Source organism: Castor canadensis, chromosome 10 (assembly GCF_047511655.1).
Source record: "Castor canadensis chromosome 10, mCasCan1.hap1v2, whole genome shotgun sequence".
Taxonomy (NCBI): Eukaryota; Metazoa; Chordata; class Mammalia; order Rodentia; family Castoridae; genus Castor; species Castor canadensis.
In genome coordinates this window covers 135,855,521-135,878,121 of record NC_133395.1, presented here as the reverse complement: position 1 = coordinate 135,878,121, position 22,601 = coordinate 135,855,521, and the positions used below count along the sequence as shown (strand labels likewise).

At 41.3% G+C, this 22,601-nt stretch overlaps 1 long non-coding RNA gene across 1 annotated transcript in view; it reads left to right on the top strand.

The window, feature by feature from the left end:
• LOC141411349 (uncharacterized) overlaps positions 1-22,601 on the top strand; it is a 191,731-nt gene that overhangs the window by 17,396 nt on the left and 151,734 nt on the right. The window contains exon 2 of the long non-coding RNA XR_012436111.1: positions 20,485-20,523. This is a non-coding gene — a long non-coding RNA (uncharacterized lncRNA). The remainder of the gene's footprint in view (positions 1-20,484; positions 20,524-22,601) is intronic.

The following is a 22,601-nucleotide window of genomic DNA, read 5'->3' as shown; positions in this document are numbered from 1 at the left end:
CCATTCTTGACAAAGGAACTGCCATCAGTGTATAATTCTAGATCTGGGTTTTTTAAGCACCGATCAGTTAAGTCAGGTCGGGCAGCATAATTTTCCATAAGTACCTCCTCACACGAATGCTTAGGATTTCCCTCTGCCTCTGGTAGAAGGGATGCAGGATTTAGGCTCTGACAGGTCCTTAAAGTTATTTCTGTCCTTCCCAGAAGCTGGGTCTGATATTTAAGTAGATGGCTGTCAGATAGCCAAAGTTCTCCTTTTGAGTTTAAAATTCCCCCATAGGTCATGTGGTGTATAAACCATGAGGGAGTGGTTTAGGATAAGTTTCTGAGCTTCAAGCACTAGAAGGCTTACTGCGGCCATTGCTCTAAGGCATCCTGGCCATCCCTTGGCTACCTGATCTAACTCTTCGCTTAAGTAGCCTACTGGCTGGGGAGTGATGCCCTGGAGCTGAGTCACCATGCCCAAGGCCAGTCCTCCCTTTTCATAAACATATAATTGAAACTTGTCTTGTACTGGGAGACCCAGGGTGGGAGCTGTCATAAGAGCCTTATTTAACCTGTGGAATGCACTTTCTGACTTGTCATCCCATTCAATAAAGGGCTGGGTATCCTTCTGTGCTTCCTTAAGGATTTGATATAAAGGCCTGGCTAGGTCTGCATATCTCAAGATCCAAATTCTACAGTATCCTGTGACCCCCCAAAAAGGCCCTCAATTGCTTTAGAGTTTTACATAGAGGAAACATCAGGATTGGATGGATTCTATCTTCTCCTAGAGACCTCATTTCTTTCTCCAGGACAAGACCTAAATATGTAACCCTAGACTGACACAATTGGGCTTTTTCTTTAGAGATTTTATAACCTCTATCTGCTAAGAAGTTTAGTAAGGACTCAGTGGCTCGTGAAATGACAGGCTTTTTTGGTCCACAGAGCAGGAGGTCATCTACATGTTGTAGCAGAGTAGCTTGTGGATATTGCCATTCTGCCAAGTCTTGGGTTAGAGCTAACCCAAAGAGGTGGGGGCTGTCTCTGAATCCCTGGGGGAGGACAGTCCAAGTGACCTGTCCAGACTTTCTTGTGGGGTCCTCAAAGGCAAAGATAGGTTGACTTTTAGGGTGTAAGGGAATGCAAAAGAAGGCATCTTTTAAATCCAGGACAGAGTAGTAAGTAGTACCTAGAGGTATTTGGGCTAAAAGCATATAGGGATTTGGAAGTACAGGGTGGAGAGGCACTACTGCTTTGTTAATCAGGCAGAGATCCTGGACTAGCCTCCATTTGTTAGGTCCCTTCCTGACACTGAAAATAGGAGTATTTTATGGGCTGGAGCATTCTATTAGCAATCCCTGTCTCTTTAAGTCTTTAATTATGGGAATTAGCCCCTCCTTAACTTCTGACTTTAAAGGATATTGTTTTTGATGGGGAAGCCAGGAGGGGTCCTTGAGATGAATTAGGACTGGGGCAGCTGTTTGCGCCTGTCCCACAGTGTGTCCATCCATCCACACTGTGGGGTCTACTTGTTCCTCTATTAGGGGCAAGCAAAAGTACTCTCCTAGGGGTAAAAGTAGCTGTATCCCCAATTTGAATAGAAGGTCTTGCCCTAGTAGAGGAGTAGAGGTTTCTGGGACAATTAAAAAGTGTGACAGATATGTAAATCTCCCCAGGAGCAGGCTAAAGTCTAAGTGAAATAATGCTCTAGAGGGTGGCCTGATATGCCTCGAACAGTAATTTTCTTGGAGGACCTGGGTCTGGGAGAGAAAGGAATAGCTGAGATGTTGGCTCCAGTATTGATAAGGAGGCTGACCTTGTGCTTAATTTGGGGCTCTTCTGCTTTTACAATGGTTACAGAGCCTGGATGAGAGGCCCAGGGACCCGTCATTGGGTGGGAGGCTCTGACCTCGGTTCCCCTGAGAACTGGGGACAGTGTGCCTTCCAATGTTTTCCCCGACAAATGGAGCAGGGTCCCAGAGGTAGCTTTCTCCGGGGGCACTCCATCCTAAAATGGCCTGCCTGTCCACATTGAAAGCATGTCCTCGAGTTTGGACTTTGCCCCAGGGGAGCCTCTCTGAGCACTGTGATCAGAGCCTCCTGCTGCTTATCCTTTCTCTTTTCCCTTTCCAGGTCCTTCCTTTCTTTTTCTAAGTCCCTGTTATAGTATACAGATGTGGCTACACGGACCAGTTGGTCCAGATCTCTGCTCCCTTCAGCCACCAATTTCTGAAGCTTTTTACGGATATCTGTTGCTGTGTTAGAAATTTATCTTTTAGGATGATTTCCTCTTCCTGCGACTCTGGTATAATGTTGGTATGCTTTTGTAAAGCATCCTTAAGTCTCTGTAGGAAAGCTACTGGAGTTTCTAAGGGTCCTTGCTGTACAGCTGTGACTTGGGAGTAATTTACCTTGGCTCTCCTTAGACCCTCAAGAATGCAGTGGATGAAATGGTTATGAGTCCGTTCATCCTTGTCATTTTCAGGGTCCCACTTAGGGTCATACCTAGGCACTGCCTGATCTCCTGTTGGAATTAGTAATTGAGGATCCCTTCTAGGTATCCAGTGTCTTTGTCTTTCTTCTTCCTCCCCCTCCTCCTCCTGTGAGGGCCCAGTAGGAGACAGGCCTGTAGAGCCACTTTTATCTAAGTGATAATTGTCTACAGCTGTGACTACCTGATCTAGAACCTGCTGTTTCTCCAGAGAAGTGAGGGTCTGAGATAGCAATAGCATTACATCTTTCCAGCTCAGTTAAAAGTTTTGGCTGACTTCTCTAAATGCCTGGATGTAGTGATCTGGGTTTTCTGTGTAATTTCCTAAATCCTTTTTTATTTCTTTAAGTTCACTCACTCTAAAAGGAACATGAGCTCCATCCCCTCCAGGAATTAACTGGAGAGGGTAGAGTCCTGTTGGACAGTGTCTAGTGTGAGGTAGCTGGGTAAGGGGAGAGAGGGGGAGCTGATGGAGCATTAGATGGGTTTTTTGGTTCAAAGGAGTTTGGGGACTTTTTGCAAAGGGTTACCATGGCCTGGGTATCTAGCCTGCATTTGTTTAGCCATTCTGGGTAGTCTCTTAGGAAAAAGAACAATTGAACATATGGAACTTTGGTCCACTTTCCCTCCTTTTTACAGAACATATCTAATTGAAGAATGGTATTATAATTAATGCTCCCTCCTTCTGGCCATCTTTCCTCATTCCCCAGAGGATACTGTGGCCAAGCTTGGGTGCAGTAAAACTTGAGTCACTTTTGCTGAAGACTTTCTGGATCAAGATCTTTCCAGTGTTTTAATAAGCAGACAAGGGGGGGGATGTCCTTCCTGGATCCTTGAGGCTTGACTTCCCATCTAAAAAGGGAAACAAGGGAAAATTGGTCACCTTAACAGAGGTTTCCTATCAGCTGAACGCTTGTAATTAAAAAATAACTCTATCAAAGTAACCAAGAAGGCTTTCATGGCCAGAAGGAGGACCTCTTTAGAGGCATGGATGGAGACTCTTGATGAAGTAGAGTTTTGTTACCCTATATATCCTGTGAGGTATATATGCTTTCTATGAAAGGAGAGAGAGTGAGCATCTGGAGGCTTTTGCTCTGTTAAGGGGCAAAAATGGAGACCTGAGGTTTTTGCATTTTAACTGTTTTTTTTTTTTTTTCCTTTCCCTGAGGGCAGGCTGCAGAACCTGTTTAACCAGTTAATCTGATGCTTGACAAAGACAGTTAAGCCTAAATTGGAGACTAGCACTTTATGATGCCTGTAGGGATTTTTCCCAAACTCCCTGAAGAAAGAAGCTCACTGCTATTTAGAGCAAATGTGGGGTGGGGGACACTCATACTGAACTGCTTGGGAAAGGGGAAAGAGAGGCTGAGGGTTGGGGAAAAAGAGAGTTTCCAGGCTCAACACATGAGAGATTATTGATCATCCCTGCTGTCCAGGTCGATCCTGCCCAAAGGCAGTACTGGAGCACTGGAAGCAAGAGGTGACCTCCACTCTCAGGCCACGGAAACCATGAAGGAAGCATGAGAGATCTGATTGTCTGTTTGCTTTGGACATGGTTGGAGGGGTCCAAGACTTAGCCACCTTTGGGGCCTCAGGGCAGGTCAGGAAGTTGTGTCTCCAGCCTTTGGGTGATGCCAGGGAGTGCCCCGGCCAGAACATCTTTTTTGGCTTGAAGACAAACTTTCCTTTCCACCGGCTGTTTTTGGACCTCCCCTTAAGCTGGTCAGATCTTGAAAGAGAGTGTTAGTGTTTAAGGAGAGGAAAAAAGAAAAAGCCTTGGTGCACTGAAGTCGAGTTCCACCCACCTAGCATTGGCAGTGCAGTAAACCCCTGCCTGGCCTCTGAGTTTCCTCAGATTGCCTGCCGTACAGCTGTAGTGGGGTCCAACCTTTTCCTCTGTTTCCCAAGGAAGAAACCCTCCTTAACAAGACAGACAGAGAGGGAGAAAAGATTGACCTGAGAGTTCCACCATAGCTAGGCTGTGGTTGGGGGTCTTTCCTGGAAAACAGACTCCACTGGAGTGCTGGACACTCATGGTCACATTCCTAGGCAGTCTTTCCGAGTTTGGCACAACCTATACCGACCTCAGGTGACAGCTGGTCCCTTTGTGCATCGCCAAATATGATGCACAGATGACATGCTCAGGAATTTCAGGTGCTCAGGGTTCTTGAGCCTGCTCTGAGAATGAAAGCACAGACAGACTCTAACAGCAGAGGTTGGAAAAATTTTATTTGTAGAGAATTTAGTTGGAGAAAGAAGAAAAAGACTGCATATTGGAAAATGCAGGGGGACCCGGAAACTGGTGATCCCATGGGCCAGGGTGGGGAGTGGGTTTTTATAGCCTATTTGCATTGCCTGATGGTGGAGATGCCTTTCAGATGCAATCAGGCATTTCCTAGGGAGGAGAAGTGTCTTCTTTACCACTTTTTCGCCTTTTGGGACCTCCTGCAGTCTGTCCTTCAATTCTTCACATGCTTGCACCCTTTTGATCAAAAGAAATTGCCTTGTCAAGATTTTCTCTTTCTCTCGTGTGTCTGTTTTTTGGCACCAGAGGGTCTTTAATTCCAACAATTTGGAGGCTCAGTCTGGGATTTTGTATTCCATCCAGGAAGGGGGGCCCAGGCCCTTCCCCAGGGAGATGTGTCCTGCCACCTGGTTGCAGTAGCCCTGAGGTTGGGCTACAACTTTCCAGATCTGTGAAAGAACTTGGACTCCAGAATTTGAAAATGTGGGTTAAAGAGCTTGAAGACAGGGACAAGTGGTGTCCATGTAAGTTTTGTGCACAAACCAAGACAAGAAATGTCATGGGGATGACCAAGTAATGTCATGGGGATGACTAAGTAATGTCTTGGTGATCAGTATATTGGAGTCTGTGTGATGTGCGAATGAGATGCATCAGGTGACACTAAGGGAAAATGGAGATCTGATCTGCAGTTCCAAGGTAACCTCATACTGTTTAAGGTGGAATTAGATTCTTGAATCTAACTTAGGTCAGGAGCTTATACTGACCCACCGGCTACCAAGAGGTGCCTCAAGCTCCCATGAGGGATGTGGTTGAAGATCGTGAAAGAGAATCAGAGTGCAGGAAACCTCCAAGGCAAAATGGGGGTTGAGCTCCTGACAGAGCACAGTTGACAAGAAAGGAAAATAAAGGCAGTGAAGAGGGAGGCCAAAAAAATAAAGGTCCAGGATAAAATACTCTCTGAAAGCCCCCTAGAAAAGATGTTAAGATATTGGGATGATAGTCCCTATACTAAAGGGAAAAACAAACAAACAAACAAACAAAGAATGGTCAAATACTGTTGTTTTACCTGTACTCAAGAACCTATCTTAAAGCCTTTGGTTTTTTGATCAAAATTTGAGTGTGATGAGGACTGGGTCTGCCAACTGTTAATTCAACATGTGAACGACAAGAGCCCAGTCACTCAAGAGGAGATGGAATATGCCCTGTGTTGGAGACAGAGTCCCATAGTCCTGTTTCCACTTGAAGAAAAGAAAAAGAAACTCCTTCTAACTGGGATTTACTCTCCTCCCTTCCCCCTCTTATAACTCTGCTGCTCCTCTGGCTCAGTGCCAGAGCTGGCCCCTGCACTACCCCCTCCCCCAAGGCTCTTGCTTCCCCACTTCTCCACCTCCCCCTTCCAGTTAGAAAAGTTCAAGTTAGACTCCAAATGTGCCTCCTCCAATATGTGGAAGATTTACTTCTGTCAGGGGATAAGCAGGGGTAGAGGTGACTAACACAACCATTAGTTTTATAAATTTTCTGGGAAGATGGGGACCTTGTATTTTGAAGAATAAGTTACAATTTGCTGAGACTGAACAGCCTTTTCACCTCTTTGTAAATGTAAACAAGGGGGTTGCCCTTGGGGTGCTAACTCAAAACATGGGGGGGGGTGTCAATGTCAACCTATGGCATTCTTGCATAAGTTCCTGGACCCCATCACCCAAGATTGGCTTGAGTGCTTTCAGGCAGTAGCAGCTATAGCCCTTCTAACCAAAGAAAGTAGAAAAATCACCTTTGGGGAAATCTAGTTATTAGCACTCCCCATAATGTTAGAATGTTCTTAAACCAAAAGGTGGGTAGATGGCTGACAGATTCCAGGATCCTAAAGTAGGAGGCTATCATGCTAGAAAAGGATGATCTGACTTTAACTACTGATGAGGCCCTACATCCAGCTGCTTTCTTGGCAGGGAAGCAGGAGGGAGAAGCCCCTGAACATAAATGTTTAGATATTATTGAATACCAAATGAAAGTAAGACCAGACCTTGGGGAAACTCCTTTCCAGGCTGGGTTCCATTTCTTTGTGGATGGATCCTCAAAGGTAATTGAGGGAAAAATTCTTTCACAGATGAGACAGTGAAACAGGCTGCTCTCACCCCCAAGGTCTCGGTCTTCTGTCTTATTCTGCACCTTCCTGCTCCTCCTGTTACCCCTATCTTTACCCCTCCTGAGAAAGAACAGCTAAAAAAACCCAAAAAACAAAAAACCCCAAAAAACTTGGGGCAATCAGGACTGAACAGGGAAAATGGGTTCTCCCTGATGAGAGAGGAATGATCTCAAAGCCCCTAATGAGAGAACTCCTTACCTATCTCCATCAGGGAAGCCACTGGGGACCCCATGCCATGTGTGATGCAGTTTTGCAAGCCCATGGGTATATAGGGACCTATATACTAGTCAAACAAGTATCAGAATGGTGTCTCATTTGTCAAAAAATGAACAAGCAAGCCCTGAGACAGAAACCATCTGGAGGTAGAAATTCCAGGTTGTGACCTTCCAAAACATTTAGGTAGATTACACTGAGATGCCCAAAATAGGTAATCTTAAATACCTCCTGGTTATTGTAGACCATTTCACTCACTGAGTTGAGGCCATCCCTCTCCCAGGGGCCACTGCTACAAATGTAATTAGGGCATTACTAGAACAAAAGGTTTGGAGTTGTAGAAAATATAGACTCAGACAATGGGAGTCACTTCACCACCAACGTCCTTAAGGGACTTATGAAGGCTCTAGAGGTCAAATGGGAATACCATGCTCTCTGGCATCCACCTTTCTTGGGAGGGTTGAAAGAATAAATCAGACTCTTAAAAATCAGCTCACTAAATTAGTTTTAGAGACCAGACTACCTTGGATTAAATGCCTTCCCATAGCACTACTCAGGATTAGGATGGCCCCTCTGAAGGATATTGGCCTGTCCCCTTATGAAATGCTTAATGGGCTTCCTTACCTTAGCTCTGTTACTGATGTGCCTGCCTTTGAAACAATCAGTAATATTTTCTCAAAAATTATATACTTGGATTGTCCTCTACCTTACTTTCTCTTAGGAAAAAGGGATTGTTAGCACAGGCTCCTCCACTTGACTTTCACATTCACCCACACCAACCTGGAAACAAAATACATTTAAGCCAGCTTGGGAAGGACCCTTCCTGGTCCTGCTGATCATGGAAACAGCCATATGGACTACAGAGAGGGGGAGGACTCATCACACATGGGTAAAGAAGGCAAATCCAACCTGACCAGAAGGAACAATGGACCGTGCTCTCACATCCAGGTGACACCAGAGTAACCTTAAAAAGACTATAGTCAAATTATTCTTTCTTTTTCATTTGGGAAATGGTATGTTTATTATTAATGTAAATCAGAGTACTTTTCCCTTAACTGTTGAATTCAATACATGCCAGATCCTTCCTTGTGGAGAACTAACATCCAACTCCAGCTACAAGGATACACTTCTCCCTTTTATAACAATCCTAAGGGCTGGACCAGACCCCGAGGCACTGGTAAGACTCCAATTTCCACCATCCAGAACAATCAACAGTTTTTTTTTAACAGACTACAGTCAAAATTACAGCTGTTTCAGATATACCCCTCTCCTTCTTGCAAAGATAAACAGTGTAACCCACTTAGATTGGTCATAGAAAGCTCTTGGAATATGACAAAAGAACCATCCATATTTTGTAAACATGGGCTGGGGGCGGATGTCTCAGGAACAGACCTTTTAAGTGCCTTTGAGCTCTGTCTAGCTCTCAAACCCTCTCAGGGGACACCTAGTTCTACCTCCGCTCCAACGTAACCTCCATGTTTATAAACAGTTGAACTCAGGTAACCGTAATAGAAGTTAAGGACTTAAGACAAGTATCTATTGAAAAAAGGTACAGGATACAAATGCTTGGATGGAATGGATAAAGTATTCTGTCCACACATTAAATAAGTGCGATTGTTACTACTGGGAGGCTAGAGTCTCAGGTGGTCCCGTTTCCATTAGGATGGTCCTCAGATCCAGATGGAATGTATTGCATGTTGACTGTGTTTCAGGATATCACAGCTTGGGGTAATGAATCCTGCCGGACATTATCACTACTGTTCCCAGAGGTCAGATGTCCTGAGGGTCAGCCCTCAAGGACTGTTAAACCACCTGCCCTAATGTCAATTATACCTCATGTCTTACCAGCCAGAGGGGATGATTGACAAATGTGGAAAACCTGATGGGATACAGTGAAAGCTGGTCCTTCAACAGTTTCACATACCAGTCCACACTCTTGGTGGACAGAGCTGATGTCTGGTGGTACTGTGGAGGACCTTTACTTGAGACTCTCCCAAGTAATTGGGCAAGCACCTGTACTTTGGTGCAGTTGGCAATCTCTTTCACCTTGCATTTAGATCCCCAACACATGCCACAAAACCTAGGAAAAGGAGAGACATAGGCATAGACGTTGCAGCCAGCCACAGAGACTCCTTGGATCCCCATGTTTACATTGATCCCATTGGGGTTCCTAGAGGGGTGCCAAATGAATTTAAAGCCAGAAATCAAGTTGCAACGGGATTTGAATCAGTATTCTTTCAGTGGTCCACCATAAATTAAAATGCCAATTAGACTAATTATATTTATTATAACCAACATCTGTTAACTATACCAGGGATGCTATTGAAGAAATAGCAGAGCAATTGGGACCAACTAGCCAGATGGCTTGGGAGAGCAGGCTAGCATTAGACATGATATTGGCCAAAAAGGGAGGAGCTTGCATAATGATTGGAGTTTTGTGTTGCACATATATACCAAATAACACAGCCCCTCATGGAACTACTACTAAGGCCCTACAAGGATTAACTACCCTAGCTTAAAACTCAGGTCTAAATGATCCCTTCACTAACTTAATGGAGAAATGGTTTGTGAGATGGAGGGGCTGGATGACCTCAATCTTAACCTCTTTGGTTGTAGGGGCCGGAGTTTTAATTTTAGTAGGATGTTACATAATTCCTTGTGTCCGAGGACTAATATAGCAGTTGAGACAGCCCTCACCAGGCAATCACCCCTGCCCTACCCAAATAATTTGTTCCTATTAGAAACACAGAAACATGAGAGCCAATGGCTCCTAAATGAGTTTGAGAAAAGAATTTAAATAAAAAGAGGGGGGAAATTGTAAGAAAAATGATCTTTCCTATCAAAGTATATGTCACCCACTTAGATTACTTAAAATTCCTCAGGTCACCATCTTAGGTGACTTGCATTGTTTAAAGTGTTCCTGTTTTTCTTCCAGATTCTTGTACAGCTCATTGCCCACAATAATTGCCTGCCAAATTATGTGCCCTCACCCATTCCCCCAAGCCTTTTAGCTTTCAATCTTCGAGTAAGATTGTGAACCTTTGACCTGGACAAATCCCAGGTAAGGGATGGGTAAAACTGTCAGGGATATAAGGAGGAGCCCCTGTTGGCCATTTTATGCTCCTGTGCCCACTCAGCTGGAGTGAGTACTTGTTTGTGCTCTTTTGATCAAAATAAATTGTCTTGTCAAGATTTTCTTTGTCTCTCATGTGTCTGTTTTCAGCACCAGACAGACTTTAATTCCAACAATTTGTAGTTTTATTGAAAACTACAAAGGCTACCAGGAAAACCACCATTACTGTGATGTTTCTAAGTACTACCAAAAATCCTCATATTTCTTCAATCATCCAGAAAACTATTTTTTAAGTAGTAAAAAAAATCAAATGACCCACTTTTACAAAAATAAACAAAAGGTCACTGTGCAGCATGTGACTGTGGTTTGAACATAATTGGGTTCAAGTATAATATTAAAATTAATTTCACATGTTTCTTCTTACTTTTTAAAATGTAGCTAGTAGAAAATGTAAAATTACTAGTTATATTTCTATTAGACATCTCTGTTCTAGAGACTGATCATGGGGGCTGACGACTAGGGGTGAAACCATCTTTAAGAACACATTACAGGGAGAAACGAGGAGGGCCCCCGGGCTGCCAGTGGCCGGCACCCAGACGGCTTGGGAAGACGTGGACCAGGTGAGCTTCGCGGTACCGCGGTACTCCCACAGACAAGCCTGGGCCAGAGCAGCATAGCCCCCTGGACAGACTGACCTCCATCCGGGGAAAAAAGAGTAATAAGCAATAAGAACAATTAAGACATGCTGGAAAGAGGGTGGGGCGCCCTGAGCACTGAAGATTGGGGGAAGGGAACCCTTCCCAGGACTGTAAATAAACAAGCCGGGTGGGCAGGAGAGCCTCTGGCGGGAGCGGGGCCACACGCCCAGCAACCAGGAGCGGGAAAGCTTGTAAGAGTGGCAGAAGGAGGAAAACTCCACAGGAGAGGAGGGAAGACCCACTTCCCACGTGAACTGTAAAAAAACATGGCGGCCGGCAGGAGCAGCAGCACCGCCCAGTAATCAGGAGCAGGAAAGCTTGTGAGAGTGGCGGAGGGAGGAAAACTGCACAGGAGAGGGGGGAAGACCCACCTCCCGCATGAACTGTAAATAAACACACAGGCCTGACAACGCAGTGGCAGTGTCACCTTTCCCAGTGCTTGGAAAGGGGAAAGCCTGTAGCAGAGGCTCCCACACAGGAGAACTCTGAACAAACAAAGCCTGTGGGACCAGGTGAGTGCTAAGCTCACCCCAGAGATCTGCATAAATAACGCCGCCAGCTACAGCAGGCTGAGAGCAGCAGGCAGGCAAGCCACAGTTGCAGATACCATTCTCAGCACAGTCTCCAGACTCTTTTTTTTTCTTTTTCTCCCTACCTTTGATGAGAGAACAACTGAATTACACCTGCAAGAGGAAAAACTTACTGAAACTGTATTGCATTTGAACTTGGGACACTTGGTGGGGCTTTTGTGTGTGTGTGTGTGTGTGTGTGTGTGTGTGTGTGTATGTGTAGTTTTGTTCTACTTTATGCATCCCCTTTGATGAGACAACTACAGAACAACATCTGAGGCACCATCTCCAGGACTGGAGACTGAGATGGACACCCAAATTATTAAGACTGAAACTGCATTGCATATAAACTTGGAGGTTTTTTTGGTTTTTTTTTTTCTATTTTCCATTTTATTTTAATTCATTTTTATATATAGATATTTCTTTCATTTACTTATTTCTTATTTTTTTAATCTTTGATTTTCAGTCCTCTCTCTGTCTCTCTAATGTCTGTTCAGCTTACTGTCAATTAGTACACTAACGCTCCCTGTTTATACCTTTGAAACTTTCTTATCTGAAACTTTGTTCTGCTTTCTCCCTCTTGTCTGTGTATTTGTTTTCCCCTTTTCTTTAAATTCTTGCTTTCCATCTCAGCTCACCCTTCCATTCTAAATATTACCATTGTTATTATTACAAGCTAGAAAATACTTAATTGCACACAGTACAGGGACAGTAACAACACAAAGGACAATGACGGGAAGACAGAAAAAACATGGAAACCAGTTTCCCCAAAGCAAAATTTAGTACAGGAACCAGAGGGGAATGAAGAGAACAGAAACTCAGATCCAGACTTCAACAAAATGAAGATAAACTATGCCAAAGGACCCAATGAAGCCCACAAGAATAATTTAAAAGAAGACATACTACAAGTACTCAATGAGAATTTTATAGAGATGATACTGGATAGGGTCAACCAAAATATACAGGAGACACTCAAGAAATTCCAAGACAACAAAAATAGAGAATTTGAAAAAGCAAAAAGAAGAAATAAAGGAAACCATAAAAGCACTGTATAAACACCAAAGTGAAAGAGAGAACATGATGAATAAATGGATAAATGAACTCAGGACAAAAATAGACAACATTAAAGAGGGAAACTGCCAGGATATGGAAAACCTCAGAAAAAAGAATGAAACAGAACTGCAAAACAAAATGGAAGGCCAATCCAGCAGAATAGAACAAAAAGAAGACAGAATCTCAGAATTTGAGGATGAAATGGTAATTAAAGGAAAAACCAAAGAACTATTCATTAAACAACTCAAGAACTGTGAAAAGAAAATGCAAGAACTCACTGACTCCATCAAAAGACCAAACTTGAGAATCATGGGCATCAAAGAAAAAGAAGAGGTGCAAGCGAAGGGAATGCATAATCTATTCAACAAAATAATAATGGAAAATTTCCCAAATCTAGAGAAAGATATTCCCATACAGATGCAAGAGGCCTCCAGGACACCAAACAGACCAGATCAAAATAGAACTACTCCATGACATATCATCATTAAAACAACAAGTTCAGAAACTAAGGAAAGAATATTGAAGGCTGTAAGAGAGAAAAAACAAGTAACATACAAAGGTAAACCCATCAAAATCACAGCAGACTTCTCAACAGAAACATTAAAAGCAAGAAGAGCGTGGGGTGAGGTCTTCTGGGCATTGAATGAAAATCACTTCAAACCCAGGATACTCTACCCAGCAAAGCTATCATTTAAAATAGATGGAGCAATAAAAGTCTTCCATGATAAGCAGAAACTAAAACAATATGTGACCACAAAGCCACCACTACAAAAGATTCTGCAAGGGATTCTGCACACAGAAAGTGAAACCCAACTTAACCATGAAAAGGCAGGCAGCACCAAACCACAGGAAAAGAAAAAGCAAGACAGTAGAGAGTAACATCAAGTTAGGTACACACAAACAAACCTTCAAACAATTAAGACAACTAAATGGCAGGAATCACCACATACCTATCAGTACTAACGCTTAATGTAAACGGACTTAATTCACCCATCAAAGGGCACTATTTGACAAAATGGATTAAAAAGGAAGATTCAACAATTTATTGCTTACAGGAGACCCATCTCACCGACAGAAATAAGCATATGCTTAGGATGAAAGGCTGGAAGAAGATTTACCAGGCAAATGGCCCCCAACAACAGGCAGGAGTAGCAATACTTATCTCTGACAAAGTAGACTTCAAACCTACATTGATCAAACGAGATAAAGAAGGACATTCCATACTAATAAAAGGGGAAATAGGCCAAAAGGAAATAATAATCATCAATCTGTATGCACCCAATGTCAATGCACCCAATTTCATCAAACATACCCTGAAAGACCTAAAAGCATATATTAACTCCAACACAGTGGTTGTGGGAGACTTTAACACCCATTGTCATCAATAGATAGGTCATCCAAACAAAAAATCAATAAAGAAGTCCAAGATCTAAAATATGCAATAGATCAAATGGACCTAGTAGATGTCTACAGAACATTTCATCCAACCTCTACACAATATACATTCTTCTCAGCAGCCCATGGAACCTTCTCCAAAATAGATCATATCCTAGGGCACAAAGCAAGCCTCAGCAAATATAAGAAAATAGAAATAATACCGTGCATACTATCTGACCACAATGCAGTAAAAGTAGAACTCAACAACAAAAGTAAAGACAAAAAACATGCAAACAGCTGGAAACTAAATAACTCATTACTTAATGAAGAATGGATCATCAATGAAATAAAAGAGGAAATTAAAAAGTTCCTGGAAGTCAATGAAAATGAAAACACAACCTACCAGAACCTATGGGACACAGCAAAGGCAGTCCTGAGAGGAAAGTTTATAGCCATGAGTGCATATATTAAAAAGACTGAAAGATCCCAAATGAATGACCTAATGATACATCTGAAACTCCTGGAAAAACAAGAACAAGCAAATCCCAAAACAAATAGAAGGAGAGAAACAATAAAAATAAGAGCTGAAATCAATGAAGTAGAAACCAAAAAAACCATACAAAGAATTAATGAAACAAAAAGTTGGTTCTTTGAAAAAATAAACAAGATCGATAGACCCCTGGCAAACCTGACTAAAATGAGGAGAGAAAAAACCCAAATTAGTAGAATTAGGAATGCAAAAGGGGAGATAACAACAAACACAATGGAAGTCTAGGAAATCATCAGAGACTACTTTGAGAACCTATATTCAAATAAATTTGAAAATCTAAAAGAAATGGACAGATTTCTAGATACATATGATCATCCAACACTGAACCAAGAGGAAATTAATCACCTGAATAGACCTATAAACACAAAATGAAATTGAAGCAGCAATCAAGAATCTCCCCAAAAAGAAAAGTCCAGGACCTGATGGATTCTCTCCTGAATTCTATCAGACCTTTAAAGAACTGATACCAACCCTCCTTAAACTGTTCCACGAAATAGAAAGGGAAGGAAAACTGCCAAACACATTTTATGAAGCCAGTATTACACTTATCCCAAAACCAGGCAAAGACACCTCCAAAAAGGAGAGGTATAGGCCAATCTCCTTAATGAACATTGATGCAAAAATCCTCAACAAAATAATGGCAAACCGAATTCAGCAACACATCAAAAAGATTATTCACCATGAACAAGTAGGCTTCATCCCAGGGATTCAGGGGTGGTTCAACATACGAAAATCAATAAATGTAATAAACCACATTAACAGAAGCAAAGACAAAAACCACTCGATCATCTCAATAGATGCAGAAAAAGCCTTTGATAAGATCCAACATCATTTCATGATAAAAGCTCTAAGAAAACTAGGAATAGAAGGAAAGTACCTCAACATTATAAAAGCTATATATGACAAACCTACAGCCAGCATTATACTTAACAGAGAAAAACTGAAACCATTCCCTCTAAAATCAGGAACCAGACAAGGATGCCCACTATCTCCACTCCTATTCAACATAGTACTAGAATTCCTAGCCAGAGCAATTAGGCAAGAAGAAGGAATAAAAGGAACACAAATAGGTAAAGAAACTGTCAAAATATCCCTATTTGCAGATGACATGATCCTATACCTTAAAGACCCAAAAAACTCTACTCAGAAGCTTCTAGACATCATCAATAGCTACAGCAAGGTAGCAGGATATAAAATCAGCATAGAAAAATCATTAGCATTTCTATACACTAACAATGAGCAAACTGAAAAAGAATGTATGAAAACAATTCCATTTACAATAGCCTCAAAAAAAATCAAATACCTAGGTGTAAACCTAACAAAAGATGTGAAAGACCTCTACAAGGAAAACTATATACTTCTGAAGAAAGAGATTGAGGAAGACTATAGAAAGTGGAGAGATCTCCCATGCTCATGGATTGGTAGAATCAACATAGTAAAAATGTCGATACTCCCAAAAGTAATCTACATGTTTAATGCAATTCCCATCAAAATTCCAATGACATTCATTAAAGAGATTGAAAAATCTACTGTGAAATTTATATGGAAACACAAGAGGCCACGAATAGCCAAGGCAATACTCAGTCAAAAGAACAATGCAGGAGGTATCACAGTACCTGACTTCAAACTATATTACAAAGCAATAACAATAAAAACAGCATGGTACTGGCACAAAAACAGACATGAAGACCAGTGGAACAGAATAGAGGACCCAGATATGAAGCCATACAACTATAACCAACTTTTCTTTGACAAAGGAGCTAAAATTATACAATGGAGAAATAGCAGCCTCTTCAACAAAAACTGCTGGGAAAACTGGTTAGCAGTCTGCAAAAAACTGAAACTAGATCCATGTATATCACCCTATACCAAGATTAACTCAAAATTGATCAAGGACCTTAATATCAGACCCCAAACTCTAAAGTTGATTCAGGAAAAAGTAGGAAATACTCTGGAGTTAGTAGGTATAGGTAAGAACTTTCTCAATGAAACCCCAGCAGCACAGCAACTAAGAGATAGCATAGATAAATGGGACCTCATAAAACTAAAAAGCTTCTGTTCATCAAAAGAAATGGTCTCTAAACTGAAGAGAACACCCACAGAGTGGGAGAAAATATTTGCCAACTATACATCAGACAAAGGACTGATAACCAGAATATATAGGGAACTTAAAAAACTAAATTCTCCCACAACTAATGAACCAATAAAGAAATGGGCAAGTGAACTAAACAGAACTTTCTTAAAAGAAGAAATTCAAGTGGCCAGAAAACACATGAAAAAATGCTCACCATCTCTAGCAATAAAGGAAATGCAAATTAAAACCACCCTAAGATTCCACCTCACCCCTGTTAGAATAGCCATCATCAGCAACACCACCAACAACAGGTGTTGGCGAGGATGTGGGGAAAAAGGAACCCTCTTACACTGTTGGTGGGAATGTAAACTAGTACAACCACTCTGGAAAAAAATTTGGAGGCTCCTTAAAAAGCTGGACATCGATCTACCATTTGATCCAGCAATACCACTCTTGGGGATATACCCAAAAGACTGTGACACAGGTTACTCCAGAGGCACCTGCACACCCATGTTTATTGTGGCACTATTCACAATAGTCAAGTTATGGAAACATCGAAGATGCCCCACCACTGGCGAATGGATTAAGAAAATGTAGTATCTATACACAGTGGAATTTTATGCAGCCATGAAGAAGAACAAAATGTTATCATTCGCTGGTAAATGGATGGAATTGGAGAACATCATTGTGAGTGAGGTTAGCTTCGCCCAAAAGACTAAAAATCATATGTTCTCCCTCATATGTGGACATTAGATAAAGGGCAAACACAACAATGGGATTGGACTATGAACACATGATAAAAGCTAGAGTACACAAGGAAGGGGTGAGGATAGGTAAGACACCTAAAAAATTAGCTAGCATTTGTTGCTCTTAACGCAGAGAAACTAAAGCAGATACCTTAACAGCAAGTGAGGCCAATAGGAAAAGGGGACCAGGAACTACTGAAAAGGAAAGATGAAAAAGAATTAACCTAGAAGGTAACACCCATGCACAGGAAATCAATGTGAGTCAACTCCCTGTATAGCTATCCTTATCTCAACCAGCAAAAACCCCTGTTCCTTCCTATTATTGCTTATACTCTCTCTACAACAAAATTAGAAATAAGGGAAAAATAGTTTCTGTTGGGTATTGAGGGGGTGGGGGGTAGAGGGAGAGGGTGGAGTGGGTGGTAAGGGAGGGGGTGGGGACAGGGGGGAGAAATGAACCAAGTCTTGTATGCACATATGAATAATAAAAGAAAAAAATTATAAAGGAAAAAAAAAAAGAACACATTACACTGAGTGAGGTAATAAAGCTCTTTGAATCCCTTGCTTATCATAATTTTTAAGATTTAATTTTAATGACCACGGGAGGGAACTTTGGATTTTACTTATCTATGTAACAAAGTGTTTTAAGCTGGTAATTGGTTTGCATCTCAGTTGAGCCTAATTCTTCTTGACTAGAAGCTGAGAGACTTTCTCTTCCACTCTGCGTTGTTAATGGTTTAAGGAATAACATAGGCTTTGGAATAGAAGCCCTGACTCTCTAGCTGTGTGACCCCAGACAAATTGTTTTGCCTTGTGCAGTCTTAGTTTCTCTGTCTGAAAAATAGAGTCATTAATATCTGGGGAGCTGGATGTCTCTGACTTCTGGTTATACTCTATCATTTTTGACCTTGTCCTTTGCTCTGGAAAAACAACCTAACAACCATGTAAGTGAGTATCCTTGCTCCTGGGTTCAGGTTGTGTTTGGACAATGTGCGTGGACATCTGAAGAACATCAGGATTCTGGGACAGAGTATATCAATAAACTTTTTTGAAAGAAGCCCACATATTTGTATTCCATGTTAATGCCCACAGAGCACCCACTGAGGATGAGGGTCTTAGGAACCAGGTAGCTGTCTATTCTGGGAATATCCAGTGCTTACTTAATAGTCTACTATTCAAATAGTGATGAGAGCATGAAAGGCATTATTCATGCGCTCACCACCTAGACACCCCCTTCTAAGGCTAAGTGCCAACCTACCCACAGCAGAGGTTAATGCTGAACTCCCAGCTCCATGTCACCATTTCCTAAAGGGAACAGCTGGCCACTTGGTGACAGGGTTGCTATGTTGGACCTCTTCATGAAAAGGGTTTTCATTTTTCCTCATAGGATACTTATTTCATGTATGCATTCACCTTCCTTGCTCTTTTGCCATCATCAGAATGTCTTATCCATTACAATATATCTCCAAATCAGGTTTTAGACTTCCAGCAAAAGGTGTGCCATAGTTAGCTCATGCCCCTGGAATTTATTGGACTTACCATGTATTATGTTACCTCAAGGTGACTAAGTAGTGGAATGACCTGATAAAAGCTCAGGTATGAAGCTTGTAGGAAGATAATATTCTACAAATTTTGACTGTTGCATTTCATAGTGTGGTATATATGCCTTAATGGCCACAATATGATATCATCCTCTATGGCTAGAATACCCATGTCAAGGAACCAAGGGTGGAACTAGGAGTGGCCTGCCTTACAAATACACCAAATAACCCATTGGAAGAACTTCTGGAGATTCTAATGATCAAAGAAAGAAAGTTTCCAAAAGAGATACAGGCATGGTTCCAGTGAATTGGAAACTGAAACAGCTACTGGATATTTTGAGCTCTTCATGTTGCTGAACCATCATATAGAAAGGAGTCACTGTAGTCAGTGGGGTGGTTGATCCTGATTACCAGAGGAAAATGGAATTAGTACTATGCAATGGGACAAAGAAGACTATATCTGAGACCCAAAAGATTCACTCTGAGCCTCTTAGTACTCTGTCCAATAATCCTGGTCAGTGGGCAACAATCAGGGTTGCTACCCAATTAAGACAAAACCTTTACGCACTGAGATCTTACAGGAGTAAAGATTGGGGTTACCTTATCAATAAAAAACACCATCCAGTTGGATAAGCAGGAAAAGTGAAGGGGAGTATAGAATAGTGGTAGAAGGAGGCTGGCTGCTATGCTTATCAGTTAAGGCTTACACTCAGTTACAGAAGCTACAGAGGAAATTTGTAACAGTTATAGTGTATGTTAACTTATCATCCCTACTTCCCTTTTGTATTTTAGTCATTTATGAAAAGATGGCACTTACTCATGTTTTAGTATTCATTTGGGAAGATGACTTAATTAATATCATCTCCTCCTGATTTGACATTTTTTCAACTGGATTAAAGATAAGAGTAGATGACTGGATTTGGTGTTGGGGAAGGGATGGCTTGTACTGGATGGCTTCAGTTTCCTTCCAGGTCCAATTTTCAACCTTTTCCACCCTACTCTGTGCCCAAGAAACTTACTTGAAGGGTCATCTCAATGAGATCCCTGTCTCTGGTTAAATTGTATTCAGTCAGTGGAGGGGAAGGACAAACAGCAGGGAAAGGCAGGTACACAGTGAGTTTAGAGTATTCCTCTGGGTTTCTTCCTATTGTATCACAAGGGTTGACTGCTTTATTCCATGAAAAGCCATGGCTCCTGTTGCCATCTGCTACCCTCTCTGAGTTCCTAGGTGCTATTGCTAGCCTCAGTTACTTCAACACTTCTTGTTGAGTGACTTAAAGCTCTGCTGGAATCCTAACTGATGTGAGGATTGGAGATAATAAATGCAAATCACTCAGTACAATGACTAGCACTTGGTAGGCACTTAAAATGATAATTTCTTTCCTTCCAAATCCGTTCAAATTCTAACCTCAAATGATTGCTTAAAGAATTAGCACTGCTTTAGGAAATAAGTGAGATTATGTAGGGAACATGCTTTGTTAAGTGTAAATCACTATACAAATGTAAGGTACAGATATGTTAGGCATCCTGAACCTTAATAGTATTATTGTTATTTTAAATGGTCTTATCTTAGTCAGATGCAATTAAGTTTTTCTTAGAAATGGAATAAGGTAGAAAATTTAGCTGCAGATTTCCATGCAAATCTCAGTGAATTAAAAACTTTGTATGTCTTCTACAGGTTCTAGGTCTTTGGTTTTAGATTGCTCATTCCCATTTTCTCTTCTTTCTAGCCCAGTGAAGCATGGGTATCGTGATGAGCAGACGGAGAGGTAATTGCTTCTTTGTCTCATTATAGAGGAAAAAGAAAAAAGTAATGAAAAACAGCATCTTGAAATGTGGCAGAAACTATTAAGTGTGCACAGTGGTTTTCCACAGTACCTCTAACATAGGGAAGCAAATGCTGAGACAAGGTAAACAGGAGTTGATTTTGTTTCTGCTCTAGAGCTTTACATACTATAAATCAGCATTATTGGGAGGGCTTGTAGGGGAGGGTGGAGAACTGCACAAAGGTGCAGGCCTTGACTTTTCATTTCCATGTGGCAAGTGATTATTAAAGTCTTTCTTTCTCTGGGCTTCCATTTATTACAGCAGTTTAATGATTTTCATCACTTTTTGTTGTGTCTCATGCAGTTTTATTTTCCTTCCAAATGAAATAGCTTTAAGAAACAATCTATGGGACTGAGACTTGAAGAGTGGGTTGGGATTTAGCTCCCAGGTTGGAAGCCCAAGTCCTGGCCCTGAGGGACACTTGACAACATTGCTTCTCAGACATAGTAGTAGGAAATGATGAGTGTTTTCACTTATATACTTTTTATGTTTTTAGAGCGTTTTTTGGTCCACAGTAAAACTGAGTAGAAAGATCATATTTCCCCTGATCCTCTGCCCCCTTACACTGGACTCCCCCAGTGTCAGCATGCCACACCAGGATAGCCCATTTGATATAATCAGCATCCCCTCAAGTCCATAAACCTATGGGCCAAAACTGACTCAAACTTCAACATATGAGACTGTAGGCGACAATTTTCCAAACCAACATGAAAAACTATGTAGGTGAAGATGCTTGTTAAAGAAAGTGCACATTAGGCAAAAAAGATCTCTCAGAAGGAGATCTTCCCAAGCCTCAAGTCCAGAGCAAATGTTAACTTTTCTTGGAACCTTTTGCTGACTACCCTAGGCTCCTACTTTTATTTGTTTTAATTTTCAATAAATGTTTATAAATTTAAAAAAAAAGAAACAATCTGAACAAAGAAATTGAGCACTTGCTCATTAAAACTCTGACTGTAGCATAGTCCACCTCAGGACTGTAGTGACTCTAGAAGACCATGATTAAAAACATCCATTTTATGGACCTGGTTCAGTCCCTGAGTACCTCACTTCTTATGCCATCATCTCAGCGTCTGTTTCTTTCTCTAACATATACATCATAATTATATCTTTTAGGGACAATCAAGTGCAACCACAGCTGCACAAGTGCTTTATAAAATGTCAAGCCCTGTACTGATTTAAAGGGCTATCATTTATAAGTTAACCATGTATTATAAATGAATTTGATTTTCATAAAACCGTATTTATCTTGAAACAAAGACCAAGGAACACTTAGTAATAGAGTAAGGTATATGCTGTAGTACACAAAGCAAGTTTTCTGATTGATAAAATACATGGAAAAGTAGAATAGTGCCTAGCCTCTGGGAAGTCCTCAATAAATGTTCATTTCCTTTAATAAAGCATTGAAAATGCAGATTGTTTCCTTTTTAGAGGACACTACATAACAAGAACATTTTTCTTTTCAGCAAGAATTTTGGTTATAAGGGAACAGATGATAATTACAATAAACTACACTTTGTAATATAGCTTTTACTTATATTGCACATTGTGTGATGTTCACAGCAACTTTACAGAGAAGGCAGAACAGGTTTTATTATTATTCTTATCCTGATATTGCACTTAAGGAAACTAAGGCTCTGAGCAATTAAGTTTCTGACTCTTTGGAGTTCATATGGGTAAACTCCTAGGTGCTAACTTTGACTCTTTTCTCAATACATTTGACGGCAGTCACATTAAGAATAGTTATTGGCTTCCATTTCCTAGGCAGAAGTTTTGGTTGGAGCCTGGTTTTTCATATTGGTGATTATGGAACTTAGGGTCTGACTGAACCTATGGTGCTATGAGGAAAGTGAAGGCTATTCAGGCTGAGGTCTAGGATAATGTCAGTGAGATTGCTTATAGGAGAGGTAAATACAGAATGTGGTCCGAGTGTCACTGAAGTGACCAGTGGGACAGAAGAGAAGGGAAGGTGGGTGTAAAATTTGGTATGGCATCATCATTACCTTATCAGGAGTACATTCAA